The sequence below is a fragment of the Rana temporaria genome, chromosome 4, assembly GCF_905171775.1.
Source record: "Rana temporaria chromosome 4, aRanTem1.1, whole genome shotgun sequence".
In the NCBI taxonomy this organism is placed as follows: Eukaryota; Metazoa; Chordata; class Amphibia; order Anura; family Ranidae; genus Rana; species Rana temporaria.
In genome coordinates, this window is record NC_053492.1 from 60,359,662 (window position 1) to 60,377,744 (window position 18,083).

Sequence of the window (18,083 nt, forward strand, 5' to 3'; positions counted from 1 at the left end):
GGGTAGTCTGACAGGCTGCCACAGCTTCACGGCATGAGGTGATAGCCAGCAGTACCTTGGCTATGTCCGCGCCGACCGCTGCTTCCTCCGTCCTCGTGGCGCCGCCATCTTGCGCCGGGGGGTCCTTCTCCTGCCGGAGATATTGATCAATTTTTGGGCCCGTTGACTTGTTCGATTTAGGTGGGGCCATGACCGCTGGATAGTCCGGGGTCTGCTGGACCGTTCAGGCGAGAAAAGTCCCAAATGTATCCGCAGGATATAGTAAATAGGATGAACGGCCGGCGGAGCTCAGCTAGCTAGCGTCCTATCCCATGCCGCTCCAGGCCACGCCCCTTATGTGACACTTTTTGCTCTCCTTTAAAGAGGAAGTAAACCCTTTCTAAAGAAAAAAAAAAATCATGATCGCCGTTAGAAGCGGCACGCTCAGTGCGCCTGCGCCCACGATGTCTACGGCGCATGTGCACCTTTTAGGTTTGGGAGATATTTGTTGCACCTAAAGGTAAGCCTTTATCTAGGCTTACCTGTAGGTTAACCACTTCAATACTGGGCATTTTCACCCCCTTCCTGTCCAGGCCAATTTTCAGCTTTCAGCACTGTTGCACTTTGAATGACAATTGCGCGGTCGTGCTACGTGGCTCGGAAAACAAAATTGACGTCCTTTTTTCCCACAAATAGATTTCTTTTGGTGGTATTTCATCATCTCTGCGGTTTTAATTTTTTGCGCTACAAACAAAAAAGCCTGACAATTTTGAAAAAAAACCCCCACAATTAGCCAGATTCACAAACTCGAAATCTAAGCCGTCGTATGTTTAAGTGTATGCTCAAACTGAGATACACTTAAACCTAGCTAAGATACGATGGCCTGCGCCGTCGTATCTTAGCTGTCTAGTTCCGCCGGCCGCTAGGGGCGTGAACGCTGATTTACGCCTAGAATGCGTAAATCAGCGAGATACGCCGATTCACGAACGTACGTGCACCCGTCGCAGTAAAGATACGCCGTTTACGTAAGGCGATTCCCGGCGTAAAGTTAGTCGAACAAATAGCTGGCCTAGTTAATGTTAAGTATCGCCGTCGTTCTCGCGTAGAAATTTTAAAAATTTACGGCGTAAGTCGTCCGTGAATAGGGCTGGACGTAATTTACGTTCGCGTCAAAACCAATACGTCCTTGCAGCATACTTTGGAGCAATGCACACTGGGATATGTCTACGGACGGCGCATGCGCATGCGCATGCGCCGTTCGTAAAAAACATCAATCACGTTGGGTCACGAGTAATTTACATAAAACACGCCTCCTCATCCTCATTTGAATTAGGCGCGCTTAGGCCGGCCCATTTACGCTACGCCGCCGTAACTTAGGAGGCAAGTGCTTTGTGAATACAGCACTTGCCTCTCTGACTTACGGCGGCGTAGCGTAAATACGATACGCTACGCCGCCTCAAAGATGCGCCCAGCTACCTGAATCCAGCTAAATATTTTTTTACTTTTTGCTATAATAAATATCCCAATTTTTTTAAAAAACATTTTTTTTCCCCTCAGTTTAGTCCGATACGTATTCTTCCACATATTTTTGGTACAAAATAGGGGATAGATTTATGATTTTTTTCTTTTTTTTACTAGTAATGGCTGTTATCTGCGATCACTTTTGACACTATTTTGGGACCATTCACATTTATACAGCGAACAGTGCTATAAATGATTACTGATTACTGTATAAATGTGACTGACAGGGAAGGGGTTAACCCTAGGGGGCGACCAAGGGGTTAAATGTGTTCCCTGGGAGTGATTCTTACTGTGGGGGGAGGGGACTGACTAGGGATGGTGACCGATCGTTGTCCTTATGTATAAGGGACACACCTTTGGTCTCCTCTCCCTGACAGGACGTGGATCTCAGTGTTTACACACAGAGATCCACGTCCCTGGCTCTGTAAATGCCGATCGCAGGTACACGGGGGACATTGCGGCCGCCAGGCACGCAAATCGGCACACGCATCGGCACCCGCGTGACACTGCGGGGCACAGCTTTTCTTCAATGCGCGCCCGCGGCGGCACGCAATGTGGAAGTAAACAGGAGGACATCCAGGGACGCCCTCCCGGCAGATAGGCGCCGCGCTGTAGACGTCTTTCGTCTACAGCGCGAGCGCCAAGAGGTTAAAGTGATTGTAATGGGTTTACAACCACTTTAACCGCTTGCCATTTTTCACACACATTTCAAATCTGCATTTATAAGCTAGAAAATTACTTAGAACCTCAAAACATTAAATATTTTCTGGAAGCAGAGGCCCTGGAAAATAAAATGGTGGCTGTTGTAATTTTGTGGGTGACACATTATTTGCACCGCCATTTATTAAATGCAATTTTTCAGGAAAAAATACACCTAAAAGAATTTTAGTGCACACAATATAATACCTATTTTTTCGGTAAAATATAAAATAAGATTACCGTATTTATCGGGGTATAGCGCGCTCCCGCGTATAGCGCGCACCCCTAAACTTGCCCCGAATTCCTGTGGAAAAAAGTTTTTTCGTACTTACAGTTTTGGTGTCTTGCGCGGCGTCCATCGGCGGCCTCGTCGGGTCCGGTGTCCGTCTGCGGCTTCGGGTGTCCTCTTCGTCAGGTCCGGCGTCCTTCTGCGGCGTCCTCCCCGCTCGTTTCCCGCGCCGAGTTTGAATACTGCGCCGACATATACAGAGCGCAGTACACTCGTGTATCGTCGGGCAGGCTCGGCAACTCTCGCGCTGACGTCCTGTACGTCCAGGACGTCAGCGCGAGAGGACCCGAGACTGCCCGACAATACACGAGTGTACTGCGCTCGGTATATGTCGGCGCAGTATTCAAACTCGGCGGGTATCGGCGTATACCGCGCACCCACGATTTTGCCCTGTTTTCAGGGCAAAAAAGTGCGCGTATACGCCGATAAATACGGTATTTTTTAGTGCTGTTTAAATTAGTATCAGACATGTCAAGATTTAAAATTGCGCATACCTGTGAAATGTCGACAAACTAAGGTACATACAATTGTCCTTGGGCGACACTTTAAAAGCCTTTACAGTTTAGAGTTAAGAGTGAGCTATGGCACTAGAATTATTGCTCTTACTCTGATGTTTGCTGCGATATCCCAAGTGTGTGGTACAATTATCTGTTTATATTTGCATGCTGGACCTACTTGTGCATTTTTTTAATTAACTTTATTGCTATCACAAGTGGTGAACAAGACAAGACCCTTTGAGGGTTGTTTACTAAAACTGCATGGTGCAAAATCTTGTGCAGCTCTGTATAGAAACCAACCAGCTTTCAGGATTTATTGTCACAGCTTTATTGAACAAGCTGAAGCTTAAAAGTTAAATGCACAACTGCACCATATTCTGAGTGCTTAGGTTTTAGTAAATTCCTCCCCCTTGTGATAGCTTTGAGCAGACCCAGGTACTCTTTATTGAGGCATCAGGGGTCTATTCGATTTAAAAACACCTGAGCATATTCAGAAAATATGGGGAATTAGTTACACCATATAGTGCTGCTTTGACGTAGTAGTGGGCTTAGCACTATATGGCCATATGGTGTAACTAAATCCCCATATTTTCTGAATATGCTCAGGTGTTTTTAACCGCTTAACCACTTAAGGACCGCCTCCTGCACATTTACGTCGTCAGAATGGCACGGCTGAGCACAGGCACGTACTTGTACGTCCCCTTTAAGGGCCGATGCTCCGTGACCGCGGCCGCGGGACCCGCAGACCCGATCGCCGCCGGTGTCCCGTGATCGGTCACAGGAGCTGAAGAACAGGGAGAGCTGTGTGTAAACACACCTTCCCCGTTCTTCACAGTGGCAGTGTCACTGATTGTCTGTTCCCTGATATAGGAAAAGGCGATCAGTGACATCACATGTCCAGCCCCGCCCCCTAAAGTTAGAAACACATATGAGGTCACACTTAACCCCTACAGCGCCCCCTAGTGGTTAACTTCTAAACTGCAATTGGCATTTTCACAGTAAACAATGCATTTTTATAGCATTTTTTGCTGTGAAAATGACAATGGTCCCAAAAATGTGTCAAAATTGTCCGATGTGTCCACCATAATGTCGCAGTCATGAAAAAAAAAATCGCTGATAACCGCCATTAGTAGTAAAAAAAAAAATATTAATAAAAATGCCATAAAACTATCCCCTATTTTGTAAACGCTATACATTTTGCGCAAACCAATTGTTAAACGCTTATTGCATTTTTTTTTTTACCAAAAATAGGTAGAAGAATATGTATCGGCCTAAACTGAGGAAAAAAAATATGTTTATATCTTTTTTGGGGATATTTATTATAGCAAAAAGTAAAAAATATTTTTTTTTTTTCAAAATTGTCGCTCTATTTTTGTTTATAGCGCAAAAAATAAAAACCACAGAGGTGATCAAATATCACCAAAAGAAAGCTCTATTTGTGGGAAAAAAAGGACGCCAATTTTGTTTGGAAGCCACATCGCACGACTGCGCAATCGTCAGTTAAAGCGACGCAGTGCCGAATCGCAAAAACTGGGCAGGTCCTTTACCTGCATAATGGTCCGGGTCTTAAGTGGTTAAGGACCGCCGCACGACGATATAACTCAACAGAATGGCACAGGCAGGCAAATGGGCGTACCTGTACGTCCCTTTAAATTTGGTAAATACGATACGCTACGCCGCCTCAAAGATGCGCCCAGTTACCTGAATCCAGCTAAATATTTTTTTACTTTTTGCTATAATAAATATCCCAATTTTTTTAAAAAACATTTTTTTTCCCCTCAGTTTAGTCCGATACGTATTCTTCCACATATTTTTGGTACAAAATAGGGGATAGATTTATGATTTTTTTCTTTTTTTTACTAGTAATGGCTGTTATCTGCGATCACTTTTGACACTATTTTGGGACCATTCACATTTATACAGCGAACAGTGCTATAAATGATTACTGATTACTGTATAAATGTGACTGACAGGGAAGGGGTTAACCCTAGGGGGCGACCAAGGGGTTAAATGTGTTCCCTGGGAGTGATTCTTACTGTGGGGGGAGGGGACTGACTAGGGATGGTGACCGATCGTTGTCCTTATGTATAAGGGACACACCTTTGGTCTCCTCTCCCTGACAGGACGTGGATCTCAGTGTTTACACACAGAGATCCACGTCCCTGGCTCTGTAAATGCCGATCGCAGGTACACGGGGGACATTGCGGCCGCCAGGCACGCAAATCGGCACACGCATCGGCACCCGCGTGACACTGCGGGGCACAGCTTTTCTTCAATGCGCGCCCGCGGCGGCACGCAATGTGGAAGTAAACAGGAGGACATCCAGGGACGCCCTCCCGGCAGATAGGCGCCGCGCTGTAGACGTCTTTCGTCTACAGCGCGAGCGCCAAGAGGTTAAAGTGATTGTAATGGGTTTACAACCACTTTAACCGCTTGCCATTTTTCACACACATTTCAAATCTGCATTTATAAGCTAGAAAATTACTTAGAACCTCAAAACATTAAATATTTTCTGGAAGCAGAGGCCCTGGAAAATAAAATGGTGGCTGTTGTAATTTTGTGGGTGACACATTATTTGCACCGCCATTTATTAAATGCAATTTTTCAGGAAAAAATACACCTAAAAGAATTTTAGTGCACACAATATAATACCTATTTTTTCGGTAAAATATAAAATAAGATTACCGTATTTATCGGGGTATAGCGCGCTCACGCGTATAGCGCGCACCCCTAAACTTGCCCCGAATTCCTGTGGAAAAAAGTTTTTTCGTACTTACAGTTTTGGTGTCTTGCGCGGCGTCCATCGGCGGCCTCGTCGGGTCCGGTGTCCGTCTGCGGCTTCGGGTGTCCTCTTCGTCAGGTCCGGCGTCCTTCTGCGGCGTCCTCCCCGCTCGTTTCCCGCGCCGAGTTTGAATACTGCGCCGACATATACAGAGCGCAGTACACTCGTGTATCGTCGGGCAGGCTCGGCAACTCTCGCGCTGACGTCCTGTACGTCCAGGACGTCAGCGCGAGAGGACCCGAGACTGCCCGACAATACACGAGTGTACTGCGCTCGGTATATGTCGGCGCAGTATTCAAACTCGGCGGGTATCGGCGTATACCGCGCACCCACGATTTTGCCCTGTTTTCAGGGCAAAAAAGTGCGCGTATACGCCGATAAATACGGTATTTTTTAGTGCTGTTTAAATTAGTATCAGACATGTCAAGATTTAAAATTGCGCATACCTGTGAAATGTCGACAAACTAAGGTACATACAATTGTCCTTGGGCGACACTTTAAAAGCCTTTACAGTTTAGAGTTAAGAGTGAGCTATGGCACTAGAATTATTGCTCTTACTTTGATGTTTGCTGCGATATCCCAAGTGTGTGGTACAATTATCTGTTTATATTTGCATGCTGGACCTACTTGTGCATTTTTTTAATTAACTTTATTGCTATCACAAGTGGTGAACAAGACAAGACCCTTTGAGGGTTGTTTACTAAAACTGCATGGTGCAAAATCTTGTGCAGCTCTGTATAGAAACCAACCAGCTTTCAGGATTTATTGTCACAGCTTTATTGAACAAGCTGAAGCTTAAAAGTTAAATGCACAACTGCACCATATTCTGAGTGCTTAGGTTTTAGTAAATTCCTCCCCCTTGTGATAGCTTTGAGCAGACCCAGGTACTCTTTATTGAGGCATCAGGGGTCTATTCGATTTAAAAACACCTGAGCATATTCAGAAAATATGGGGAATTAGTTACACCATATAGTGCTGCTTTGACGTAGTAGTGGGCTTAGCACTATATGGCCATATGGTGTAACTAAATCCCCATATTTTCTGAATATGCTCAGGTGTTTTTAACCGCTTAACCACTTAAGGACCGCCTCCTGCACATTTACGTCGTCAGAATGGCACGGCTGAGCACAGGCACGTACTTGTACGTCCCCTTTAAGGGCCGATGCTCCGTGACCGCGGCCGCGGGACCCGCAGACCCGATCGCCGCCGGTGTCCCGTGATCGGTCACAGGAGCTGAAGAACAGGGAGAGCTGTGTGTAAACACACCTTCCCCGTTCTTCACAGTGGCAGTGTCACTGATTGTCTGTTCCCTGATATAGGAAAAGGCGATCAGTGACATCACATGTCCAGCCCCGCCCCCTAAAGTTAGAAACACATATGAGGTCACACTTAACCCCTACAGCGCCCCTAGTGGTTAACTTCTAAACTGCAATTGGCATTTTCACAGTAAACAATGCATTTTTATAGCATTTTTTGCTGTGAAAATGACAATGGTCCCAAAAATGTGTCAAAATTGTCCGATGTGTCCACCATAATGTCGCAGTCATGAAAAAAAAAAATCGCTGATAACCGCCATTAGTAGTAAAAAAAAAAATATTAATAAAAATGCCATAAAACTATCCCCTATTTTGTAAACGCTATACATTTTGCGCAAACCAATTGTTAAACGCTTATTGCATTTTTTTTTTACCAAAAATAGGTAGAAGAATATGTATCGGCCTAAACTGAGGAAAAAAAATATGTTTATATCTTTTTTGGGGATATTTATTATAGCAAAAAGTAAAAAATATTTTTTTTTTTTCAAAATTGTCGCTCTATTTTTGTTTATAGCGCAAAAAATAAAAACCACAGAGGTGATCAAATATCACCAAAAGAAAGCTCTATTTGTGGGAAAAAAAGGACGCCAATTTTGTTTGGAAGCCACATCGCACGACTGCGCAATCGTCAGTTAAAGCGACGCAGTGCCGAATCGCAAAAACTGGGCAGGTCCTTTACCTGCATAATGGTCCGGGTCTTAAGTGGTTAAGGACCGCCGCACGACGATATAACTCAACAGAATGGCACAGGCAGGCAAATGGGCGTACCTGTACGTCCCTTTAAATTTGGCACCCATCGGGTGCGCATTTGCCACCGGGGGCATGTGCACCTGCCGCGTGCCTCCTGAGTGTGGCGGCGGGTCCCGGGAACTCGATGATTGTGGTCGGTAAGGGCAGAATAAGGCAGAATAAGGCATTCCCCAATTCTGCCTAGTGACACTGTCACTGATGACCGTTCCCCGTGATCAGGAATGGTCATCAGTGACGTGTCACGTGTAGCCACGCCCCCTTACAGTAAGAATCACTCCCTAGGAAACACTAAACCCCTGCAGCGCCACCTACTGCCAGTGTAATTTTTACAGTAGTGCATTTTTATAGCACAGATCGCTGTAAAAATGACAATGGTTACAAAAGTGTCCGCCATAATGTCGCAGCCACGATAAAAGTTGCCGATCACAGCCATAAATAGTAAAAAAAAAATATTAATAAAAACGCCATAAAACAGTCCCCCAATTTGTAGAAGCTATAACTTTTGCGCAAAACAATCAATAAACGCTTATTGCGATTTTTTTTTACAAAAATATGTAGAAGAATATGTAGAGTGAAGTCATACCTTATTGCCTGGAGTATTCTACATTTTTCATGACACCAGAATTTTCCTTTAATTGCGTGTAGACATTATCACACAAGTGTACTATTACATTTGGTCATTGTACTTTAGTTTATTTATTTATTTTCTGTACATTGGGTCAAAATACCCCAGAGCTTTTTACGTGTGTACACCAATAACCGTCACGTAGGTATGTGGTTACACATATTTCTGATGGGCGGATTACAATAAGAGGAATGTTACTTATCTCTGATGTCATACAAAAATATGTAAAAAATTAAGCTGACATATTAACTGCTGAAATGTGTTCTCTATTACAGTCATTGGGGTGGCTATATAAAGTAGAGACAGGACCTCGTTACAGTTGGCAAGGAGGTTGAATCTAGGAGGGCTAACTTTATCTTGATCATTTGTTCCAGCTTGGTTGGTAGCAGGAGGTAGGATGGGAGAATCTGCAAGGGAGAGGATTGAGGTCGCTGAGGAGCGTCAAGCTGACCATAGCAGTTGGATGGTACCATCCCCTTTTGATCCATTTACAACGTTGTAGTGCAAGACCAGCATGATTAGATAAAAATTAAAAGGCTCATTGGATAGGCTCTCAAAATTTACCCTTAAAGAGATTGTAACCCTAAAATAATAAAATAAAAATAGAAGATCCTGTTCTCCTATAGCAGATTAAACATCATGAGCTTGTGCTGTCTAATCTCCCTCTCTATGTTGTGAAAAACCTGGTTTATCCTGCCTGTTCCTGTGTCCCCCTAAGGCCCCTTTCACATTGGGGCGTTTTTCATGCGGTACAGCGCTAAAAATAGCGCTGCTATACCGCATGAAAAATCATGCCCTGTAGTGTTCAATGTGAAAGCCCGAAGGCTTTCACACTGAAGCGGTGCGCTAGCAGGAGCGCTCCAAAAGTCCTGCTACCCGCATCTTTACCGCGGTATAGGAGCTGTGTGTTCACCGCTCCTATAACGCGCCTTCCCATTGAAATCAATGGGAAAGCGCGGTAATACCACCCTCAACGTTAAAACCTCACCGCTAGCGCCCGAATATCGCGGTAAACACGACGGTATAGCCACGCTACAAATAGCGCGGCTATACCGTCACCGCGGCTCCACGCTGCAATGTGAAAGCAGCCTTAGTGTGCTGACCATGGAAATTAGGGTTGCCACCTTGTCCCTTTAAAACAGAACACATATGAATTACACAGGTTCTGAGGCTAATTTAATGCAGGTAAGGCACCAAATGGGTCTAATTACCACCTTAATTAGCCACAGAACCTGTGTAATTAATATGTGTTCTGTTTTAAAGGGATGAGGTGGCAACCCTAACGGTAATCATGGTTGCTGATCCATGATTACTGTGGTCAAGTTATGTGCCTCCGCTGTCCCACTGCTCTCCTCTCTCCCCCTCCCTGCCTGCCTGTCAGCTCCTGTGTGTGTGAGCAGTCTCTGCCCCCCCCCCCTTTCCTTCCACTATTAGTAGTTGTCAGTAAGGTAAAGAAATAGCCAGTCCTCTGTTCTATCAATCCATCCTACATTGTGTAAATGTTTGTATAAAACGATGCCTGTAAATACCTTATCTCAGATATTTTATGGTCGGTCACATGACCTCCCCATCTAAGGACTACAGCGGGAGGGGCTAAGCAGCCAGCACAGTGATCACATGACTTCCGTGGCTGTCTTCAGAAAGGGCTCTTGACTCCTCCTGCTGAAGCCCTTAGATCGGTGAAGGAGAGCAGCCGGAGGTCATGTAACCAGCCATAAAAGATCTGAAATAAGATATATACAGACATTTTTATACAAACATTTACACGGTGTAGGATGGAATTATAGAACAGAGGGGCTGGCAGTAATATTTAAGTACTGTACAACCACTTTAGCCACTTCAGCCCCGGAGGATTTGGCTTCCAAATGACCGGGCCACTTTTTGCGATTTGGCACTGCGTCGCATTTAACTGACAATTGCGCGGTCATACGATGTGGCTTCCAAAGAAAATTGACATCCTTTTTTTCCCACAAATAGAGCTTTCTTTTGGTGGTATTTGATCATCTCTGCGGTTTTTATTTTTTGCACTATGAACAAAAATAGAGCGACAATTTTGAAAAAAAAGCAATATTTTTACTTTTTGCTGTAATAAATATCCCCCAAAAATATATAAAAAAACTAATTTTTTTCCTCAGTTTAGGCTGATACGTATTCTTCTACATATTTTTGGTAAAAAAAAAATCTCAATAAGCGTTTATTGATTGGTTTGCGCAAAAGTTATAGCGTCTACAAAATAGGGGATATTTTTATGAATATTTTTTTTTACTAGTAATGGCGGCGATCAGTGATTTTTTATCGTGACTGCGACATTATGGCGGACACATCGGACACTTTTTACGCTATTTTGGGACCATTCACATTTATACAGTGATCATTACTATAAAAATGCACTGATTACTGTATAGATGTGACTGGCAGGGAAGGGGTTAACCACTAGGGGGCTAGGAAGGGGTTAAGTGTGTCCTAGGGAGTGATTCTAACTGTGTGGGGGCGGGGCTTACTGTGACACGACACTGATCGCTGCTCCCGATGAGAGGGAGCAAACGATCAGTGTCCTGTCACTAGGCAGAACGGGGAGATGCCTTGTTTACACTGACCTCTCCCTGTTCTGCCGCTCTGTAAACCGATCGTGGGACACTGGCGGACATCGAGTACGCGGATCCCACGGCCACGGTGCTCGCGGCAGGGACGCAAAATTCAAAGTAATGTAAATATATCTTATTTTGCGCAGCCGTGCCATTCTGCCGACGTATATGTGCAGGAGGAGGTTGGCAAGTGGTTAAGTACTCTTAGAAAACAGTATATATATAAATTGTGGAAATCTTATTATTTTTTTATTCATTCAGAACTAATGAAGACACAATGTCTTGCATTCACAAGATGTCCTTATGCCCTGTAAACACAATCAGAATTTCCAATGGGAATCAAATCCGATGGAATTTTCCGTCAAAATTCCGTTCAAGCTGTCTTGCATACACACTGTCAGACCAAATTCCGACCGTCCAAAACGCAGTGACGTAAAACACTTTGACGAGCCGAGAAGAATTAAGTTCAATGCTTCCGAGCATGCGTCGACTTGATTCTGAGCATGCATGTTTTTTTTCTCCGTTGGAGTTCCACACAGACAATCGGAATTTCCGATAGGATTTTTTTCATGTTCTATTTCTAAACACCGATGGAAAAAAGTCCGATGGGGCCCACACACACGGTCGGAATATCCGATGAAAAAATTCCATCTGACTTTTTTCATCGGAAATTCCGATCGTGTGTACAAGGCATTAGTCTTCTGGTTTGAATGGTGCTGGGAGTCATTGACCATGGAAGACGTAGAACATTGAACTGCAATTTCTTTCACATCTTCAGAAAAACCGGAGAGGCGATTTAAAAAAATAAAATAAAATAGCCTGCAGGCAGCTTACTGTAGGTTTCTAGCCTCAAAACAATCAATGTTGCTGTGCTGCCTCTTTGCATACTTTGTCAAGTTTTAAATGTTTATTTACAAATAGGATCTATAGTAAAACACATACAAAACAGCAATCTAAAAGTAGTACCTATAATAAAGTTAACTCAAATGTCAGTGAATCTGGTGAGGGGGTTGACTTACAATTGCAGTATTTTTGCAGTGGAAGGTTGGTGATACATATGCAGCCTGTATCGGTACATGGTCCTGGTGTTCCAAGACAGTCGTAATCCTTAGGACAGGAACAGTTTGCTTGTGATTCATTTAGATTACAAACTAAAAGATGAAAAAAGTAAAAGCAAGATATTGCAATATCGAAATATGTAGTATACATCTGGTTTTATTTTTTACTTAAATTTTTTTTGATCAAGGCATTTTATTTCACAGAGCTGGTATTTGGTTATCCACCCTGTGTTCTGCATTGGGCCTATAAATCTGCCTGCTTTTGCCAATAACCTAAGAAAGTTTCTTCTACTAAAATCAAAGCTTGCCTACCAAATGTCCTTTTTTTGTGGGGACTTTCCCTCTGATAGAACCAGATCCCTCTGTCTTCTCTCCTTGTCCCTTTTTTAGGTTGAATGGATGTGCTATTTAACTGTCAAAATATACTGCACACATCTTCCCATCTAACTGTGGCGGCCTGCTCCTTTTGAGCCAGCGCTGCTTTAAATTTAGAGGGTAGTCTGATGCCGTGTACACACAATCATTTTTCGGGTTGTAAAAAAACGAAGTTTTTCAGGCTCTAGAAAAAACAAAGGCCCGGATTCAGGTAGATTTGCCCCTTTCTTGCGGAGGCGCAGGGCAACGTTTTTGCCCTGCGCCCCCGCAAATTTACTGCGCTACCCGCGATTCACGGAGCAGTAGCTCCGTAAATTGCGTGTGCGCTGTGTAAATTTGCCCTGCGTAAGGGCGCCTAATGTAAATGATCCCGTAGGGGGCGGGAATCATTTAAATTAGGCGCGCTCCCGCGCCGAGCGTAGAGCGCATGCTCCGTCGGGAAACTTTCCCAACGTGCATTGCGGCAAATGACGTCGCAAGGACGTCATTTGCTTCAAAGTGAACGTGAATGGCATCCAGCGCCATTCACGAATCACTTACGCAAATTACGTCAAAATCGAACGTCGCGACGCGGGAACGTCGGGTATACTTTAGCATTGGCTGCCCCTGCTATTAGAAGGGGCAGCCTTACGCTAAACACGCCGTACGGAAACGACGTAAATTGCGTACGCAGGGCTCGCGCAACATTGTGAATCGGTGTTAGTATGCAATTTGCATACTATACACTGAGCACAATGGGAGCGCCCCCTAGCGGCCATCGCAAGAATGCAGCCTAAGATATGCGTGGCATAAGAGCCTTATGCCACGCAGATTTTAGGCTGCAGTCGGCGTTACGATGTTCCTGAATCAGGAGCATTCGTAACGCCGGGGCAAGTAAGCAATTGCGCTGTGTAACCTATGGTTACGCAGGCGCAATTGCTTCTTGAATCCGGGCCAAAGTGTTTTTTCAACTTGATCATTAAAACGGCCTTGCCTACACACGATCATGAAAAAAAAAAATGCTCTAGCAAAGCGCGGTGACATACAACACGTACGACGGCACTATAAAGGGGAAGTTCCATTCGGATGGCGCCACCCTTTGGGCTGCTTTAGCTGAATTTGTGTTAGTAAAAGACGATTTGCGCTTTTCTGTCTGTTACAGCGTGATGAATGTGCTTACTCCATTTACCAGAACGAGCGCTCCCGTCTCATAACTTGCTTCTGAGCATGCGCGGATTTTTCACAACGTTAAAGCCCACACACGACCATTTTTTACAACCCGAAACGCTACAACGTTAAAAACGTTGTTAAAAAATAGAGAATGTGTTGATTTTTCAGAACCCGAAAAATGCTCTGGAGCCCACACACGATCATTTTTAATGACATAAAAAAAAACGTCATTTTTTACAACCTGAAAAATGATCGTGTGTACGCGGCATAAGAGTTAGTTGACTAAGACTGTTGTGATCTTTACAAATTTGGGCCTCTGTTCCAGCCATGTCTGTACTGTGAGTGACCACTATTGTTTGTCTGGGGTGCGGTTACCACCCCAGGCCATGGGTGGCAGCAGTTAAGTCAAGGTGTTTTGGGTGTTCTCCCTCGGCAGCCAATCAGTGGGGGTTGGTCGTCCCGCTGTGCATGCTGGGGAGGAGTACTTAAGGGACAGACGTCATTGGACCGGGGTCGTCTATTGCTGGTCCGTCTTCCCACCACTCCCTGTGTGTGGCCCTCCTGGCCGGGTGTGTGTGTTCCTGGCTCCGGGACCACGTTGGTGCGGGGTTGTAATCTACTAAGTAGGCCCGGTAGTCAGACTGGGTCTACGTTTGCAGAGTGGTCCTGTACTGTCCCGGAGGGAGGAAACCACTCGATGAAGAACCATCTCAGGAGAGGCCTTGAACTTCATCGAAGGATGCACCATTACTGAAAGGCTGAATGATGATTGTCTGTCAGTTCTAAGTTCATAAGAAATGAATCTGGTGAGATCTGGGTGCTGAATCCTGTGTTGCGAGGATTTTGGACCGAAAGTGTCTCCATCTGTGGGAAGGTCTGTGGCAGAGACGTTACCATTTTCCGTGCGCCATCCCGGCTGCTACTCTAGTTAAAGAAACCTATCCGGGTGCGCAATACCCACTCTGGCTAGAGTGGCGACGAAAGTTGTGTTACTGGAAGCAGGAGTGTTTCTGGGTTAAAGTTGTGCACCTGAACCTATTACCTATTACCCTTCCACCTCTTCAACTACTTATTTTATTCTTTTATTGAGTTCAGCAAATAAATCTAAGAAAAAGAAGTGCAAAGTGTGGACATTGAACTTTTCTAAACTCTCATCTGATACCCTAGACAGCGAGGAAGTAGAGGTAACATGCCACCCAAATAAAACCAGCAGCTCCTCCGGGGGTAGTGCTACATAACCTTCAGATTATTTTGTTTGCCATTTTCAAAAATAAAAGCAGTGACTAAAAATTAGCCATGGGTTGAAGTACTGTAGATGTGTAACATGCTGTAACATGGGATGGTTGCCCTTTGCCTAAATATTGTATTCTAAAATACAAGTTAGAAAAGTGCAAAAGCAGCTTGGAGCAGGTTGATGCAGCTTAAAGGGAAGTCAACTGCAGGTGAAATACATTATCAACTCGGCATGATCTAATGCAGGAGTCTCCAAACTGTCTGAACAAAGGGGCGGATTATTGTCCTTCAGACTTTAGGAGTGTGTGATCACCAGGAGTAAAAAACGTCCCAGCATCAGTTGTAAACATTGATGTCAGTGAGAGGAATTTTGCCCCATTATTGGTAGGTAATGTGCTGCATCATTGGTGTCATCGGGCCCCATTTTGGGTGTCATTGGAAGGAACTGTGCCCCATCCTTGGTGTCATTGTTAGGAATTATGCCCAATCGTATGTGTCGCTGGGAGGAATTGTGCCCTGTTGTTGGTGTCACTGGGAGGAATTGCCTCCCATCACTACTGTCATTGAGAGGAATTGTGCCCCTTTATTGATGTCATTGGACCCCATTGTAGGTGTCATTGGGAGGATCTGTGCCCCATCGTTGATGTCATTAACAGGAATTGTGCCCCATTATTGGTTACATTAACAGGCCCCATCCTTTGTGTTATTGGGAGGAATTGTGCCCCATGACTGGTGTCATTGGGAGGAATTGTGCCACATCAATGGCAGGGCCGGATTTGCTCTCCCTGTCGCCCCAAGGCCAGGTTCCACAATGCACCCCCTCCCCGCCAACCGATCCTCCCCCCCCCTCAAAATCAACGGAGAATGTGCGGCACAGTTAGTTCAGATATGTTTTGTTTGTTTTTTTACTTTTTTATCACTTTTTTTATTATTATTTATTTGTAGTCAGAGTCTTCAAGACTTCGAGTAAGGGATGCGGTAACCCTAATAACCAATGGCCTGGATTGTGCCCATTTGGCCCGCCGTAGGTACGCCTGAAAGAGGGCATACCCTGAATAAGAAAAAGTAGAAAGAGAATATGAGAAAGCTGAGGGAATGGGTGGGTGGGACCCAGAAATCCACCGCGACCCAGCCCTGACCGGGAGGGAGTCTTAAATAGCCTCAGACTCCTCCCACAAATACAGGCTGGCCTGCGGCCAGCCTTCTTACTTGTAGTCAGAGTCTTCAAGACTTCGAGTAAGGGATGCGGTAACCCTAATAACCAATGGCCTGGATTGTGCCCATTTGGCCCGCTGTAGGTACGCCTGAAAGAGGGCAAAAGACCCATATTTAGGTGGAGAGGGGGTAGATGAGCGACCAAGAAGAAAAGCCGCACGCACCCGGATGGCAACCGTAAGCATACCTGATAAGAAGCCGTTGTGACCGGAGAAGCTACTGACTCATGACCTGTGAAAGAAGGAAGCCCCCGCCGAACGCGTCAAGCAGCCCCTGAACTCGACCAATGCCCTGAGAAAGATTGATTCGAGCCTGCTGCCTGCGATAAGCCAGCCGAAAGCCTGAAGCGTTAATGATACAAGGATACTTGGGGCAACTGAACCAGAACTGGCCCGAGACGCCCCTGCAGCCATGCCTAACAATGAATACTACAACCGGCCGCCAGACTTAGCTCCGTGAGGAAACCCCCCCAACCCCTGGCCTATCCATGCTAATATGGAAAGTAACCGGGAGAGTTGCAAAAATTGACAACTGGCAGGAGCCTGAAGTGCTGGATACCTAATGGATAACTTGACGGAGCAGAAGGACGAGGCCCATGCGCTACAGCAGCAACCTGACCTGGAACCATGACGACACACGAACCCGTTCCTACCTGATAGCCTTGGCTGAAAGTACCCATAGAAGGGACGTCAGAGAATCAGGGATGGGAGATTCCACCACCACCTCCGACAAGGAACACCCATGACACAGACATAAAGCAGAAGGTCTGCTAGACCGGACCCAAGGGGATGATGAAATGACCGGCAGAAATGGAAGAGCAGGAGCTGGGGATGCGCAGACACAACCTAGACAATACAGAAAACAGACATGCAACAACAACACCCTATGAGCCTACCTACGTATGAGCAGAACATCAAGACCGCTGCGCATGAAAGACCCCGATGACACCCCCACCCAGTGTGACTGACATGTGAGCCTGAGTAACCTGCCGCGCAGAGACAGGCAATTTAACTGAACACTCAAGGCTAGTGTACCCACTGACGGTGGTGGGTAATCGTATAGGTGTAAGAATGAACGTGCACGTATGACGTATGTAAACAGGCGAGAAGATTGTGGTCAACAATCAATTAAAAACGAAAACCTCAGCCCGTAAGAATCTGAAGACGTGACAGATCCTGAGATGTGAGCACTAGCTAAACAACCCAGATGCAACGTGGACAAAGTACAATGAGACATGGTCACCACGGAGATGACAACACCAAGACAAACAAACACAGACAGGAATCGTGGGGCAGCCACACTAAAACAGAAATCGTGGGGGCAGAAATGCTATGACAGAAATTGAGAGGGACAGAAATCGTGGGGGCAACGGTAATGCTGAGACTGAAACTTATGGCAAACCTGGGGCAGAAATGGTATGGGAGACCCGCTGAACCTGAATGCTGTGGCAAAAATAAATGGACAAAGACAAACCTGGGGCATGAATAGTATGAGAGCGACACTGAGCCTGAAATGCTGAGACAGAAACGCAATGACAGACAGAAATAAGACAAAACGTGGGGGCCGTAGTGCCCAGACAGAAAACGTGGGGGCCGTAGTGCCTAGACAGAAAGCGCAGGTGGCCGTAGTGCCAAGACAGAAAGCGCGGGGGCCGTAGTGCCAAGACAGAAAGCGTGGGGGCCGCAGGCCAAGACAGAAAGCGTGGGCAGAAAAGCTATGGCAGAAACGCTAGACAGTAACCCTGGGGCAGAAACCCTGTGACAGAAAACCCTGTGACCGAAACCCTGTGACAGAAAATCCAGGGGCAGAAAACCCTATGACCGAAACATGAGGCAGAAACCCTATGACCGCAACCCTGGGCCAGAAACCCTATGACCGCAACCCTGGGGCAGAAACCCTATGACCGAAAACCTGGGGCAGAAACCCTATGACCGAAAACCTGGGGCAGAAACGCTATGACAACAAAACCCTGGGGCAGACACGCTATGACAACAAAACCCTGGGGCAGAC

The 18,083-nt window shown here is 45.6% G+C and overlaps 1 protein-coding gene across 2 annotated transcripts in view; it reads right to left on the minus strand.

The window, feature by feature from the left end:
* The window catches only part of LOC120936250 (adhesion G protein-coupled receptor F5-like), a 135,109-nt gene that overhangs the window by 108,405 nt on the left and 8,621 nt on the right, over nt 1-18,083 (minus strand). For both annotated transcript variants that reach the window (XM_040348469.1, XM_040348470.1), the window contains exon 3: nt 12,063-12,194. The gene's annotated coding sequence lies outside the window, so the exon portion shown is untranslated. The remainder of the gene's footprint in view (nt 1-12,062; nt 12,195-18,083) is intronic.